The sequence below is a fragment of the Candoia aspera genome, chromosome 8 (genome assembly GCF_035149785.1).
Source record: "Candoia aspera isolate rCanAsp1 chromosome 8, rCanAsp1.hap2, whole genome shotgun sequence".
Taxonomy (NCBI): Eukaryota; Metazoa; Chordata; class Lepidosauria; order Squamata; family Boidae; genus Candoia; species Candoia aspera.
The window spans coordinates 70,006,967-70,022,842 of NC_086160.1; the positions used below are offsets into that span (position 1 = coordinate 70,006,967).

General features: G+C 43.3%; 1 protein-coding gene across 3 annotated transcripts in view; it reads left to right on the forward strand.

The window, feature by feature from the left end:
* The first annotated feature begins 300 nt into the window (after nucleotides 1-300).
* The window catches only part of SLC4A4 (solute carrier family 4 member 4), a 170,849-nt gene continuing 155,273 nt past the window's right edge, over nucleotides 301-15,876 (forward strand). For 2 of the 3 annotated variants that reach the window (XM_063309920.1, XM_063309921.1), the window contains exon 1: nucleotides 306-570. The gene's annotated coding sequence lies outside the window, so the exon portion shown is untranslated. Of the gene's footprint in view, nucleotides 571-15,876 lie in introns of all 3 variants that reach the window. The other variant, XM_063309922.1, reaches the window with a different exon arrangement.

The window sequence follows — 15,876 nt, forward strand, 5'->3', positions numbered from 1 at the left end:
GGAGGAGGGGACGGAAAGGGGACGGGCCGCAGCGCCCAGCCGCGGCTTTAAACCTCGGACGGGCTTCTCTGCCGGAGGACGCCCGGAGGGACTCCCTTCTCGTTCGCCGCTGCCTGTTCCCGCGGAGGAGAAGCAGCAGCAGCCGCAGAAGGCGGCGGCGGCGGCAACGGGAGGGCTCGCACGCCCACCCCACCGGAGGACGGGAGCCCCGGGGGCAGACAGACGGTCGCCCGCCCGCGCGCCTCGCCGAGCCCGCCCGCCCCGTTGAGGAGCCTCTTCCCGCTCGCGGGCGCCCGCCCAGCCCCGCCGCCGTCCGGGGGGGCGTGCGCGGAGGAGGAGGGTCGCTGCCGGGGAAGCCGCGGCTCGCGCCCGCAGCCCGCCCGGTTTTCCGAAAAGTTGCGAGGAGGCGAGGAGGAGGAGAAGCGGAGGGCGCGCGCGCCCCGGTCCGGCCCAGCGGCTGCCTCGTGCGGCTCTCGCTCGCCTCGCGCTCGTTCCTCGCCTCTACTGGCCGCCCCCGCGGCCCCGGACAGCCGCCAAGCTGGAGGACCGGCGGAAGGGAGACCCCAGGAGGTGAGGGCGGGGCGGGCGCTGGGGCAGGCGGGCGGGCGGGCAGCCCCTTCCCGCGCGGGGCTTGTGCCGGGAGCTGGCCGCGGACGAGGGGCCTCTTCGCCCGGCCGCCTCCTCTCTTCCCAGCAGCCCTGCGAGGTGGGTTCAGGGGGAGGAGAGCCGAGGGGTGCCGGGCCGGCCCTCTCCGGTGCCTCTCGGCTGAGCGGGGCGTTTGAATCCCGGGTCCCCGAGGCGGGGCTCGCTGGGCAGAGCTTCCCCTCGCGTGCTCGACTCGCCCGCGTTTTGTCGCAACCATTTGCAGGCGGAAAGAGCGAGCCGAGCGTTTGAAATAAAAGGCGGCTTTGGGGGGTGAGAGCGGGAGGGGCGGATCGAGGAGGGTGCGCGCAACTCCTGCACCGGAGCACGGGCAGAATCTGGCCCCGGAGAACTCCCGCTGGCTGTGTTCACACGGCCCCGTCAGCCAAGGCTTTGCACAACCTGCTACTGTACTCTTGGCTAGCGTTGACATGCTGACTGATTAGTGAAGTTGTATTGATCAGTAATCAGGTTAAGTATGTTGTAGGAATGCAGCCCTGCTTGCATGCTGTGGGTTAGCTGTCCGCGGATGTTGCGGTGAGCGGGTAGGGGGTTGTCAGGGTCAGTTGCTTCTACCTGAAGGCGAATTGCTTGAAAATCGCACTTTCTGCCTTGCTTCTTACCCTCGGCTATAGTTGTGGGATCTTGTGATGCAAGAAGCTCTTTGAACATGCTTGGCGAGAGGCATGGGAAAAGATTACTGCACCTACGGGGAGAGTTTGCAGTATCTTTAGGGCAAGAGGGAGCCGGTAGTGGAGGAAGGAAAGTAAGTAAATAAATGCAAGATTGAATTGTGTAGTGGAAAAAAGTATGTAAGGTTTGAATTTGGGAGAAAAGTTGAAAAACTTTCTCAGCTGGAGTAGATTCAAATGCGTGGTCACTGGGAACAGTGGTGTAAGCTGCAAAAAAAAGCTAATAAAGGAATATTTGGTGCTACACTTTAGAAATGATGGTTGGGAGAAATCAGTTCGTTGGAAGCAGGGGAGAACAAGAATCTAGAAATGAAGACAGTTCCTTTGACTTTTTTTCTTCCTTCCTTCCAACTGGAAATTACAAGCTTGAACTGAACACTTGCAGGCAGAAATATTTGCTTCAGTCTCTTTCTTTTCTCCTGTAAGTCTCTCCTCAACTGTTTTTTTCTATGTGAGATATGCATATTTCATTTTGTGGCAAAATGTGCATGTGCATGCACACATGTGTGATTTTTTTTGAGCAGAAGAATTATCAGTAGTATGTGATCCAGGTTGAAGGCAGGAGGAATCAGCTGCCCACTTAAGCTTTGATTTATCTTGAGACAGAAGGGCCTTGAAGGTGTCCGTTGCATATTGGTTGGAGTTTTATTACTGAAATGTGTGCAGCCCTGACTGGGGGAGTTAATTACAGGGCGGGGGTTGTTGATTAGGCTCATGCATCATGCTAAATCATGGTTTCTTTAGTCATGGTTTTTGAATAAGTCGCAGCTGGTTCACACAATAGTTTACAATAATCTCAACCCAAGTAAATCATATTTTGACTTGTTATGATCTGTGAACTGGACCATATTTTGGAAAACAGCACTAAAAAGTACATAGTTTACATCTCTCTCACCTTTGTGGTGTGTATAGAGGCTAGGTGTTGACCATGGATAACTATGGATAAAGCATTTTTTGGGAATTCTATACAGTCTATAGGGTTAGGGTCCTAACCCTGTGGTTGGCCTCTTTTAATCAGGATAGGTGACAAAGACATATTTGGGAGAAAGACAGAGGAAGAGAAAATATGCTTCGTGGTGTAAGCGAGAAAGGGAATTTCTGGAGGTTGGTTTCTGCAGACCATGGTTAAGGGTTGGGGGGGATATAATGAGGGGCAATGATCTGTAGGGGTTGAGGTGCACCCTGGTTGGGTCTAGAATTATTACCTAAGTGGGTCTTGGGGCAGGCCATGTTTTTGTTTTAGACTTAAACTAGAGTTACTGTGTGTTTATTTTCCTTTTTTTTGTCTTGATGTTGTGTTTGTTTCAATAAAAAAACCATTTTAGAATGGTTAGAGCTGACTTTTGCCAGTGTAGCTGAAGGAGATCCTGGGATCCACAAGAAAGGGCTCCAAGCAGAGGGGTCTCCAGGGTGTTATGAAAAAAAAAGTCAATATGGTGGTCACGATCGTACACTCATGGCTGCCATGTTGACTTTTTGGATACCCTGTGGACACTTCTAACTCTAGGCCACCCCATGTCTTTCTCTGTCCCAGAGGAAGGGTGAGATACAGATGGGATGAGACTGATAAATAGTTAAGGTCCAAAAGCAGAGGGGACCAATCTCAGTAGGCCCCATTATGCGTTCCATTCACAGTCCCACTGCTGGGAGCTGGTTTGTTCTGGAAGATACACCATAAATTGACCATCCTCCTATGCAGAGCATTGTGAAGGATTGTAGGCAAAGACACACCTCTGTCCATGTCCTTGCTTTTTCTCAAAATCAGCCTTCCCCAACTGGTGCTTTCCACTTCTGTTGTGATTGCAGCCTTCAGAACTTCCAGGAAGCACATCAGCCATGGACTGCACCCCAAGATATTTGGTGAGCACCATGTTGGGGAAGCTTACTCGAAACATTTCTTGTACTTCTGTTTAATTACAGCTTGATCTGTAAAGGAAGAAAGAAAATAACGTTTCCAGACTCTTATCTTTGTTTCACTTTAAAACTGAACTAAAGCTGCCTGGGCTATTCTCCAGTTTGACTTTTAGGAACATGATCACAATCTCCACAGGATTAAATTCTCTGAGTAATAATGGCTCATTTCAGGAAACATCAGAGCTGTGCTTGAGAAAGTAACAAATAATATGCATTTATTTGATCAGAAATGTATGCTTGGGTGAAGGAGCATGCATGACTTCTGCCCTAGCAGAACTACTTAGTGGCTACTTTTGATAAGGCATTTACTCAAAGGCCAACCACTGGCATTTTGCATGAGTGATGAGCATGGCACTTTATATAAATCTGTGTTACTCTCAAAACCTGTTGAGAAACTAGCATCTGGGAGAAATATGGTGCAGGGATGTGCATGGAGTTTGTGGCACCATTTGTTCCGAGTGCAAATGAGGCACACGGGAAATTTATTTTTATTTTATTTATTTTCTATCCTGCCTTTATTATTTTTATAAATAACCGAAGGTGACGAACATACCTATTACCCCTTCCTCCTATTTTCCCCACAACAACAACCCTGTGAGGTGGGTTGGGCTGAGAGAGGGACTGGCCCAAGATCACCCAGCTGGCTTTCATGCCTGAGGCGGGACTAGAACTCTCATACCATGCCTGATTGGCTCTTGGGCTGAGAGAGAGGGACTGGCCCAAGGTCACCCAGCTGGCTTTCATGCCTCAGGCGGGACTAGAACTCTCCGTCTCCTGGTTTCTAGCCCGTTGCCTTAACCACTAGATCGAACTGGCTCTCATTCATTATATGGAATGCTTATTCATTGTATGGACACCAGTTCTTCTTTTGAGGCATGTAAAGGTCTTACCTGTCAGTGCAGCTTTTTCTATAGAGGCCAGGGCTTACTGCATGAACAGTAGAGTGGTGGAACACCCTTGCTCTGCCATTTCGGTGAGGGCTGGATGCATTTGTGTTCCAAAGGAAGTGAAGGGGAATTGTGCCTAGATGTATGCAGGTTGCTCCAGATACACCTCAGTTAACTGATATCCATCTCAGTTGTAACTGTGTTGTGGTGCTGTCAGTGGCAATGGCCACTGTTGCCTGCATTAGGCTGCGTGGCTGAAGATAAAAGTATTGTGCCCAGTGGGATGGCCACTCGTGGATTCAAAATACAGGAGTCATTTTACGGCGGAGTCTTCCTGGATCCTGGTGGTTTAATCTGTGGAAAAGTAAGGATAAGTCTGCTATTCTCTTCAACTGTTGGGTTGTTTCACATGACATGTCCTGTTAATATTTGAAACTGGTTCGCATTTAGAAAGAGCAAATGGAATGCAAACACATCAGCTGCCTTAGGTTGATTAAACTGACATCAGCTCCTCATTCTAAGAAGACTTGTTTTCATAAGCCATTTGAAATCCCTCCGATTTGTCATAATGCTAACAAAATGTACTCTACACACATTCTGTAGTGGAACAAATTTCTTACATGTCCTTCTCTTTCCCTTCTTCGGAGCTTCCTGTTAACTCTGTGGCTTTCAGCTAACCCTAACTCATTGCCCATTCAGCCTGCTGCTGTAGCATCCTTTTGTTCTGTCTCTCCCCCCCCCCCCATCCTTGTAATATTGTAATAAGCCTTTCCTTTGTTAGTCTCCCAATCCCCTGCTTTGGATTTTGTCCAGGGCTGGCTTCATTAGTCCGTAAGCTTGGAGGTAGTTCTATTTTGCCCATATTATTTCATGGCAACATAGTTATGTTTATTTTCACCTTCAATTAGGGTTTAGGTAAATATTTTGCTTTGTAATTTTTCTTTAATATCTTTAGGGTTTATGGCATAGCGTACTTAGGGTTTTCAGTCTGAGTCATCTGAATCTGTGTGTTAATTGCATCTGCTCTTGATCTAAAGACTTATCTGCCATCTGCACTTTGGTTTTTCCTGCTGTGACTTAGCTTCCATTAATCTAAATTACATTATGTTCTTGATATCAGCTAACTTATAAAGGTCAGTTCCTAACATCGTAACTTTCTAGTGTGATCAAGAGGCAAAATCTAAAATACGCCTATGCAGGGTTGATTTTCAGTGACCGGGATCAGCAGGAGCTGGATGCAGGAGGTTAATTCATACTGCTTCATATTCTTTTTAAATATAAAATGTGGAGAAGTAAAGTACTAGACACATTGATGGTGAAAGTAAAATCTGCCATCTCCGGTTCTGTATAACTCTACCTTCCTGGCAGCATTCTGGAAGAGATCTCCAGTTATCTGTGCCCTTATTTTGTATTTTTGCCTTTGAGTCTTTTACATTATGTAGCACTTGCCCCAGGACAAGTGTTGTTTTTCTAATGGTGGGTATTTGGTTAGCGCAGTCTTAGAAATAATCCCATAAAAGTTCTTAGGTTGCTCAGTTTTATATTAGTTTGCTGGAGGTTAGAAGTAGATAAACATTTCTACAGTTTTAAGTGGACCACTCCATTTCTGCAAGGTGAATCTCTAAAGTGAAAAATTACAATTCTTACCTGGGAGTGGAGGCCTGCAGGTGGCACCATTTTAGATGAAGTCACCTATCGGAACATACTTATGGGAACAGAATGATTAATACTGTACATTTGGCTCAGAAATTCTAGATCAGTTTTCTCCATCCTGGTGCCTTTCAAACTTGTTGGACTTCAGATCCCATAATTTCTAGTCAGCAACCCATCTGGAGAGTATCTGGTTAGGAAATGATTATTGTAGGTTAAGACAGTCATTCTAACACTTTCTGGAACTGAGCCCTTCAGTGTTGGTGGAGGAAAAGGAAATAACTGCCTCTTCTGACAGTCACGTCTGACTTAACGTAAGACATGGTTCCTTCAAGTGAAGGTCTAGAAAGTTATGGGAACTTATTCACATAACTGTTCCTTCCTGAAGAAATCAAGCTGTGAATAAGTCTCATGCTTATATTGTACAGGTCACACATTAGAGAGAACAAAGAAGAAAAGAAGCTTTGATGCTGAGGGGCAGCTCCTAATTTTCATCCTTGCTGTGCAGGAAACCACAGAACAGCAGTACCATCCCTTCAAGTATTATGTGGCCATTTACACTGGAACACACACACACAGATGATATCTACGTTTTGGGCTCAGTGATATTAGGTGGTTCCCTTTGACCTAGTTTTTGTCAATACCATTGGCAAAATAGGACGTCTATTGAAAATATTCACACAGCGCCAGGCTGTATGTTTTTTGGGTTGGGCTTTGTGTGAACTTAACTGTTGTGGTTTGTAAGACAGCTTAAGTACAATGTATGAACACAATTAATTATGGTTTCTTCAGCCATGGCTTAGAGTAACATATGAACCCAGTCTACTTGAATCAGACCACTATAGCTTGTTTCTTCAGCCCGTGGTTGAAACAAGTTGTAGCTTACTGTGGTGTGTGAAGCAAGCCTGTTTTAGAAAAGAACAGAAGCATTGACCCAGCTGAACCATTAGCAAATGAGGGGAGTTGTACACAGTAATGGAAATACTGAAAGACAAATTGTTGGCATATTGTTGGTGCTGCAGGTTCAAAATGGATCTGTGTGAAGGAGAGGCTTATATGTGGCTCTGTTTATGGGCTATGCATTTTCATTTTGTGCATTTGCAATTTTTGTGTACGACTTCAAGTCAGTTTTTAACTCCTGGTGACTGCCTGGACTAGTTCGTGCAGTTTTCTTAGCAAGGTTTTTCAAAAGTGGTTTGCCATTGCCTGTTTCCTAGGGCTGAGAGAAAGTGACTGGCCCAAGGACTAAATCAGACTGACTCTCTGAATTTGCAATATTCCTAGAGAATTAAAGCACTTGTGTATCAATTAATCATACTTTTCAGCATCCACTCATTTGACAAGTCTTGGATTTTCTCTATTAGTTTGTGGCAACCTTTGTGATTAGATCTTCCGTGTTATCAGTAGATTATCTTCATATATGCCTCTTGCATAATCAGAAAAAGAACCCAGCATTTTTTGGGGCAGACTAATATACAGAATAAATCTGTCTTTTTGGCTGAAAGTAAAGCTGTTGGCAATAGAACATTGATGAAGGGTACATTTACAAGCGGGAAAAGGCTGATTTCTCTTACTTAAAAGAGAAAAAACTCATGTAAGGTATAATGAGAAGAATATAGTGGTGATATTCTTTCCCAGGAAGAAAGTGCCAAGGTGGTGGGAGGGCTAGATCATGGAAGAATGCCCAAAGAGGGGGTATTTCTTTTCTATTTCTTTTCTATTTTAACTGTTTTAATTATAATTGTTTTAATTATTTTATGGTTTTATTGTTGTAAGCCGCCGAGAGTCACTTGCTGAGATGGGCGGCTATAGAAATCAATCAATCAAATAAATAAATAAATTTAAAGAGAAGAAAACTGAGTAAAGACTGGTGAGATGAGACTGATAGAAAGTTAGGGAAAGGAAACACTGGGATGAGTAAAAATGTTAGAGAAATGTGAGATCAAAGTTGCTCATAATGTGCTGCTGGTGGGAAGATTAAAGCAGATGTCAGAATGGGAAGATTTAGGGATTGATTCTGGGACAATTGGGAGACAAAGGAGGAAGTTGAGACATTAGGGAAGAAACTGGGAATTGAGGAAGGCAAAGGTTTTGTGGTCAGGATGGGTGAGACATCTTCACCTTCCAGCTGAAGACACGTTTGTGTTTGCCTGTAGAAAATGTCCTCAAACTTAACTTAACTGGAGGAAGTTTGGCTAAGAGATGCGTTTCATCATGAGCAATGAGACTGATTTTCCCCTTTTCAAAACATCCCTAATCTTTGCTTTTGAATGGAAAATACAATAATAATAATAATGGGTTGCTATAGCTTTGATAGGGATAGTGCTAATAAAATTTGTGGTAGTTTAGAAATCTGGTAGTAGATGAACTTTGAGAAACTAAATATTAATAAATTGTGAATCTTGCCATTAAAAACAAAAGAGAGAACGCTTCTAAATACCAAATACTGCCATAGGGAATAAATACCAAATACTGCCATAGGGAATAAATATTTTGATCAAGTACCTCATTCACTTAACCTGGAATTAATGAGCATAAATGATACAGACTAACTGCTTTAATCTCCAGTTCCCTTAAGTGCAAATTGCTGCAGCATTATTTGAAAGAATGTGTAAATATTGACAAAATATTAATGCTTAGCTTTGTTAAAATTATGACTCCTGTGTCTAACCATCTGTTGCAATTAAGGCAGACAGATGTTCAGATCTGCAGAATACAGCTGACTGGTCCAACATTGGACTGCTCTTCATTTTTGGACAGAGAGTACAATATTCTTGAGCAGACTTGTTAGAGCCTGTAGATATAAATGCTCTGAGTTCTCTCTAATGAGATGCGAAAAGTTCATACAGGTAATGGAATCTTCACCCCTTCCTAAAAAAAAAAAAACCAACTGGTTCCCGTACTTCTGATATAAGTACGGAAGTTAAGTACATGTCAGAAGTACATGTTAGAAGAACTTCTCTTTCACAATATTTTTTAGAAATGTTCAAGGTTGGGAAATTATTTTATTTCCTGGGGGGAAAAGTTTCCCCTTCATTTCGTGGAGATTTGCATAGCAAATTTGCATATTAACTCGTTTAGGTACAATCACTGCAGTTATTTTCCCACACAAGGTATAATGTGGTTGGAAGGGAAGGACGCATGGGAGAAATGCGAGACCAGAATCGTAGCATGTATATTCAGCCAGAGTTTCAAAAATCCTGAATATACATTTTTCCCTTTTCAATGCTTCCAAAGTTATTTTTCTGGCCTGGAATTTGGGATTTGTTGTCGTGGCGTGCTCCAGGCCAAGATGGAGGAGCTAGAGTACTTGGTTGGAAACAAGGTGATGCTAGATATGGTGGGCATAAAAGAATAGAGAATGTGCAAAATGGAAAGGGGAGAATAGGGATGTACAAAATGTTTCATGCATGAACCATTCCATGCACAGAACAGCTATTTTTGAGTGGTTGGCGTCCTAAAGAAGACATGCTTTGGATGGGTTGGTCCACACATGGACTGAAATGGGATGGTTCTGGGCAGAAATGGTGCAGGGTGGGGTGCAAGGACCAGTGGGGAAAGAACCAAGAAGATCAGCTGAGGGGAGGTAGGGAAAGCTAAAACTGGAGTGTGTTGTCCCCTTATCCTCAGTAGCTCCCCTCATGGCCATTCTGACTGGACAACGAATCCCCTTCACACCTTTGTCTCAGTGACCTTGTTAGAAACCATAGAGAAAGGAACTGAAAATGAAACTACAGCGTTGTAATACCCTGATATTGTCTGCTTCTGGAATACTGGATCCATATCAACCTGTCACATTTGAAAAAGGGATGTAATCGAACTGGGAAAAGTACAGAAGAGGACAACCAAACGAAGTGTCTCACCTACTTTTTCTTAGGCTACAGTACTTGGGACTCCTAAATTTTGAAAAGTGACTGATGGGGGACCAAGACTGAGAAAATCAGGTGTGGCCTGGAGAAAGTGGAAAAGGAAGAGTTTTGCTCCTTGTCTCAAAATGTTAGTGTCAGAGGTCATTCAGTGAAGTTGATTGGGAGGAGGCTTAGGAGAGACCCCCCCCCAAGCATACAAAACATAGTTACCAATGGAATTCATTCTTACCAGATGTGATAATAGCTAACTTAGATGGACTTAAAGAGATTCTGAATACACTTATGACATACTCAGCATTACCTCTGGGTTGGGAACAGAGGCATCCAAATACCAGATGCAGAAGAACAGGAGAGTAGAATGTCTTCATCTATTGCTTCTGGGTTCAAGCAGTTTGAACCAACTGCAACCATCAGTTTTGGACCGTATGTTATTCAAGTCAAGCTCTGTTGTTCTTAACTGCTATCTCAAGTAAAGAAAGCTAGAATGAAAAACAAGAAAAACCAGTATTCGGTCTGTATTTCTTCTCTGTGACCAGTGTTGGAATCTAACAGATGATTCAGAAACACGTCATTCTTCCCTTCTAGGTTTGCGCATCTATTCTAGATTTACTTGGGGACTAGTAAACTTTTTACATCACAACCATTTCTTTATTCCTCTTTTGAGACCGATTTATACCTGCCCTTACAGAAGACTAGGATACAGAGTGTTTCATAAATACGTAGTTTTGAAAATTGAATAATATTTGTAGATTATTACTGTATTCTTTTCTGTAAGTGTTGTTTGTCATGTAAAATGTCTGTCTGTCTTGGATTCCAAACTGTTGGGTGTTTGCGATCATCTCAAGGATTAACTTCCATTTATTCTATACAAGTTGATGTAGAGCAGGGCTTCTCAACCAGGGTTCCGTGGCACCCTAGGGTTCCACAAGAGGTCCCTGGGGCTTCCCTGGGAGATCATGATTTATTTCAAAAATTACTTCAAATGTAGGCAACTTCACATTAAAGAGATAAGTTTCATTCTTTATTTTTAGCTTAAGAACACTGTTAATGCATCCATACAGGCCTACCCATGAAATGAATATAATAATTTTGGAACTTCTGGCCTGTATTTGAGCCTGGATAGGCAGGGGTTCCCCATGGCCTGAAAAATATTTCAAGGGTCCTTCCAGGGTCAAAAGGTTGAGAGAGGCTGACGTAGAGTTTGTTTGTTGCATGGGGAAACTAGTGGTGCACAGGGTATTTGCATCCTCAAAGGCCAGTTGCTTTTTACCATGGTTGAGAGTTGGAGATGACTGGAACACAACTGTGTTCCAAAGTTAGAAGAAAAGCTGCCCACGTCACACTTGCCAGAGTGTGGTGGCATAGTCCTTAGATTAAGCGTGGCAAATCAAAATGTCAAAAACTGTTCAGATGGCCCTTTCTGTAGAAGACATCAGCTTTGTTTGCCGTATAAGCTTAACTTGGTCACTTAGCTAATCTGGTCTCTGGGTTTATACATTCTGACCAAAAGAACTGGATTAACACATTATGCCATGGACTGCATTAGCACAAACCAAGCTTAGCCTGCTGTGGAAATGCAGTCCATAAGTCTTTCAGGGTTTTGTGAACATGCATCCTCTCTTCACATTTATAGAGACAGTAATTGGTCTATCCTTATCTTGAGCCCTTGAAAATTAGTGGCATGTGGGTGTTATGCTGGTTGTTCTCTTAGTGGAGATTTCAAGAGCAGGGTGACCTTACCCTGCTCATTGGCTGAAGAAAAGAGGACCACGGGGGACCTCAAGAATGTTGTGACAAGGAAAAGATCTGGCTGTCTGCATTAATCAAAGAGAATAGGTTGCAGGGAATCTGCCTCTTTTTAAATGGTCTCCCAAAACAGCTCCCAACAGTTTTCTGAAAAATGGGTACGTGCAGTAAATCAATACAGTATCTTGTAAGCATAAACAAAGCAGTTTTAACTAGGCCTTTGCAGTGCTTTGGAATCAATTCCAAAGAGGTGTTTGGGGGTGCACAAAGTTGATGCAGCATGTGCTGGCGCTCCACATTTTGTCCCCCAAGTTAAATTTGAAGCATTGTACAGCAGTGGTCTTAACCTTTATTTGTCCCAGGACTGCTTATGCCTCTCTGAATCTCCTTTTCTGCTGCACTAGATCACTCTAACCATGACTGCTTAAAATTGACAGCACTGTTTCTTCCTATTTTGAAGCAGAAAGCACATTAAAATTGTAATGGAAGACATAAAAATCAGATCCTCACCGTTAGAACACAGATGCTTCAGACATCCCTCAACTTTCCTGCTTGCAAATGTGATGCAACCCCATCTATTTTGTGGTCTTCAGCCCTGCTCCCCCATACAGGTAGGCCTTGTTTAGCAACTGCCTCGGACAGCAACCGTTTGCAGTTACGACAGTGATGAAAAAGTAACTGCGACCAATCCTCACATTTACAACCTTCGCAGGTCTGTCAAGCGAAGGAAAGCTGAAGGAAGATCAGGAGCACGGCTACAGTTTCACTTAGAGTTCGTGTCGCTTAACAATTGAGTTGCCGGTCCCAATTGTGGTTGCTAAATGAGGACGACCTGTAGTGTATGCGTCTCTTATTTGCCAAACTTTGTTCAGGCATAATACGGTACAACAGTTACATATTAGCCTTTCCAAACTGGTGTCTTATAATGTTCAGAATTCCCAGGTAACAGTGCTGTAATTCTGAATCTTCTTTTGGACGACTAGTATAGTGTAACTACTAGGTTAGGGTCAGATTCTCATGGAGAAAATCTATAAGGTTACTAAGTTGACACTGACTTGATGGCATATAATAGCGTTAACAGTTCAGTGTTATACAGTCATCCTGGGAAAGGTAGGTTCTCTTCATGATAATCAGCAACGAAGCTAAAATATTTTGAAAGAAGGTTGCTTAGATTTTTTTCCTTTCTTTCTCTTTCTCAAAACAATCATGTGGCTTCCTTGTCTTAGCGTTTTAACCTTAGCCTATAGTTTTTGATTGAAATTAACCGTTTTATGGTATCTGGCTATCAAGTTAACACTGCCTTCATGCACTTGACCCTTAAACTTGATTCCAAGGAATTTGTGCTGATCGTTAAAACCAAGGTCCGTGTTCTTTGACTGCCTATCGGCGTAGTAATTGAGCTGGCAATTCATACATGAATGAAATGGAAAATAACAATATAGCCTTTGCTGGCTGACTGTCTTCAGGAGCTGTGGGAACTGTAGGCCCGACACACTTGGAGGGTACCAGGCAGTTACTTAACATACGTGAGTCCCAGCATTAGATTCGTTCCTTTTCCAACCATGTCCTTGGAAGCAGGTGTGGATGAACGGCCCTTCCTGCCCACTCAAAACACTTGGCCTGTCTGTAAACTTTCTGGGCATTCACGTAGCCCCATGATGCTTGCATAAGGCTTAAGTCTAGCATGCCACAATCCAGTTTTGTGCGTTGGGTTCCCTGATAAAATCCAGTAAGGTAATACATGAGCTGGGTCACAGCAGTGACCTCCAGTGCGGTGCTTTCCTGAATGGAACGCTCCTGCGTGGAAGTTAGAGTGTGACAGTTGCAAGAACCAGGAGAACAAGTTATATTTTCACCCTTCCACAGAGATTGTCCAGTTCAATAGGGCTGCCAACATCTGGATTACTGTTAGATGGCAGTAACAAATTAGCATTTTCCGGCCCAGATGTGATTGCCATAAATTCATCCTTTTCTCAAATCTCAACAAGAAAGAACAGAACCTGGGCTATGCAGAAAGCAGAAAGAATGATTCTCAGGGCAGTTATTCACTGGGGGCAAGAATTGGTTTAGCCATCTTAACTCTAGCCCTCCCAACATGTCTTCCGTATAAATGAAAGTTCACTCTGTAGAAGAAAATCAAGACTTGTATCAGGAAACCTGTAGCATTAGTGGTAGAGTATCCAGTTTATATAGGAGAAGATTCAGGTTCACTTCGTGGCATTTCTAGGAAAAGATAGAAGTGTTGTTTGTAATCCTGGAATACTGCTGCTGGTTAGTGGATGTGTTCACACAATACTGTCTACCAAGTCAAATATAAAACTAGATGTTACCTTTGTGCTGCTGCTACACTTGATTAGTTTGAAGCTTAGCTTTCTCTTCTCTTGATAGGCAAACCATGCCCATGTGATTCATTTATGGTTCAGGGTATTGTGCTGACTCAGAAAATGGGTGAATTCAATAGTCAGGTTAAGTGGGCTGTGTGAATATGGCCTCACTCAGTACTTTTTCTGAATCAATGTGTCTCAGGTTGCACTATGAAGGTGTCATTTACTCCCAAAACTAAAAAAAAGGGGGAAAAGATTAACTATCAAGAATGTAGATTAACTACAAGAGATGGAAAAGATTAACTTTGGTGTTTCCTAATAGGAAACTCACCAGCAAGTTTTTCTGTAAATTGACTATTATGTACATTTTTGAAGAGACTATACTGGAGATTAAGAACTGGTGGTCATTCAGATATTGTTATTTTGTGAGCAATCCAGAGTTATTTGGGAGTTAGTGCCTAAATCAAATAAACAAAATAAATTACTAAGTACAGCACCTAGCACCCCTCACTTCTGCCCCTCAAGTTCCCCGTCTCAGAGCTACATGATATACTCAGTGAGTCTTTTCCAGAACCGAGACATCAAACCTGCCATAGATGCTAGAAAGACAAACTTGGAATTTGCAAGTCACAAAGTGCACTCCTGGGTATGTGTAGATCGTTCCACACCTAGAAGCACTTTGCTCCAAAGTGCAATTACACCAGACACTCCCTAATCAGAGGGCATGATCTGGTGGGGTTAAATTCTCTTGTTTCTAAATTAAATGCTGGATTCTGCTGTGTAATATTTGTATAGTAAAGCATGAACCCAACAGACTTCTGAGTTAACTGTTTTTCGGGGCTCACCCAGTACACGGAATCCAAAATTGAAGGAATAGATTAGGTTCACAGAACTTACTCAGATTTGGTGCAAAAGCTTAAGGTTATTTTAGTGTGTTTATTACAGCAACACTTTATCTACTGCTCATTTCAGGGACTCCAGGTGGTTTATAGTACCAGCGACATCTACACATTCAAACAGAGCCTTCTGAAAAACAGACAACCACAATTAAATATGACAAAACCAGAATTTATTTTTCAAAAGCCTATTTAAAAAGGCATCCAGTCTTCATCATTAGCAAGCTTCCTGTTTTAGGATGATCTTCAGAGCCAATAGGTTGGTGCACAACACCTCCCGGGATCAAGTTGTTCCATAGTGTGAGGGCAGCCATGGACAAGGATTGCCTCTGGGCCCTCACCCCCTTCATTTTGCATGAGGTGGAGACCCTCAACATCCTTACCTGGGAGAGATGCACAGGAGGGGAAGAGCCCCATTCGGTTGGCACGGCCTGGTGGATACATGGAGCCAAGCTATGCAGGTAGTCACATCACTTTGAATTGTAGTGTAGGTCCCATTAGAGCTATAGGTAGTTACAGTGCTTAGAATTGGACCCAGGAAACTATTGGGAATCAAATGTGTGGGCCAAAGAACCAGTGCTAGAGGTTACTGCATTTTGGACCAGTTACATCTTGGACCAATGTTATTGGTGGTTGGCAGGTATTTCAGTTAAAACCATAAACGTGCATGATAGTTGCAATGTCTTGCCTTCCTTTCGTAGGTGATACCCACATGCTGGATATCCGGAAAGCCTTTCACTATTGCTCAGTATTGGCAACATCCAGAGACAAACAAGAACAAGCACCAAATTCTCTCTGCTTTTATACATAGCTCATTTGATTTGAAGTTCCTCTGAAAGCAACAGCAACAACATTTGCGATAGGAATTGGTGTATATTTCATAGAACCATAAAAATTGGAAAGACTGCATACTTTATCAAGTCAAATCCTTTGTTTGGTGCAGGATCTGCTAAAGCATGTGTAAACATTCTTATTAAAGTAGGGGTGTTTAGGAATGAGCTGCACACATTTAGCTATGCAGTCTTTCCTGGATGTGTCAGTGCGTGTTGGGCAATTCCGTAGTTTAGTGATAGCGTCCGCATCGTGGTGATATCATCTGGAAAGGTATTTTGCATAACCCCCAATAAGAAAACTTGGTTTATCCTGAAACTCTAGGGCAACTGTGTTGGGAACCAAACTCCCAAAGTTCTCAAGTGACTTTCTGCTTGAGATGCACTGACCGGGGAATCTAGAAATTGCAGTCCTAGTTGGTTGGA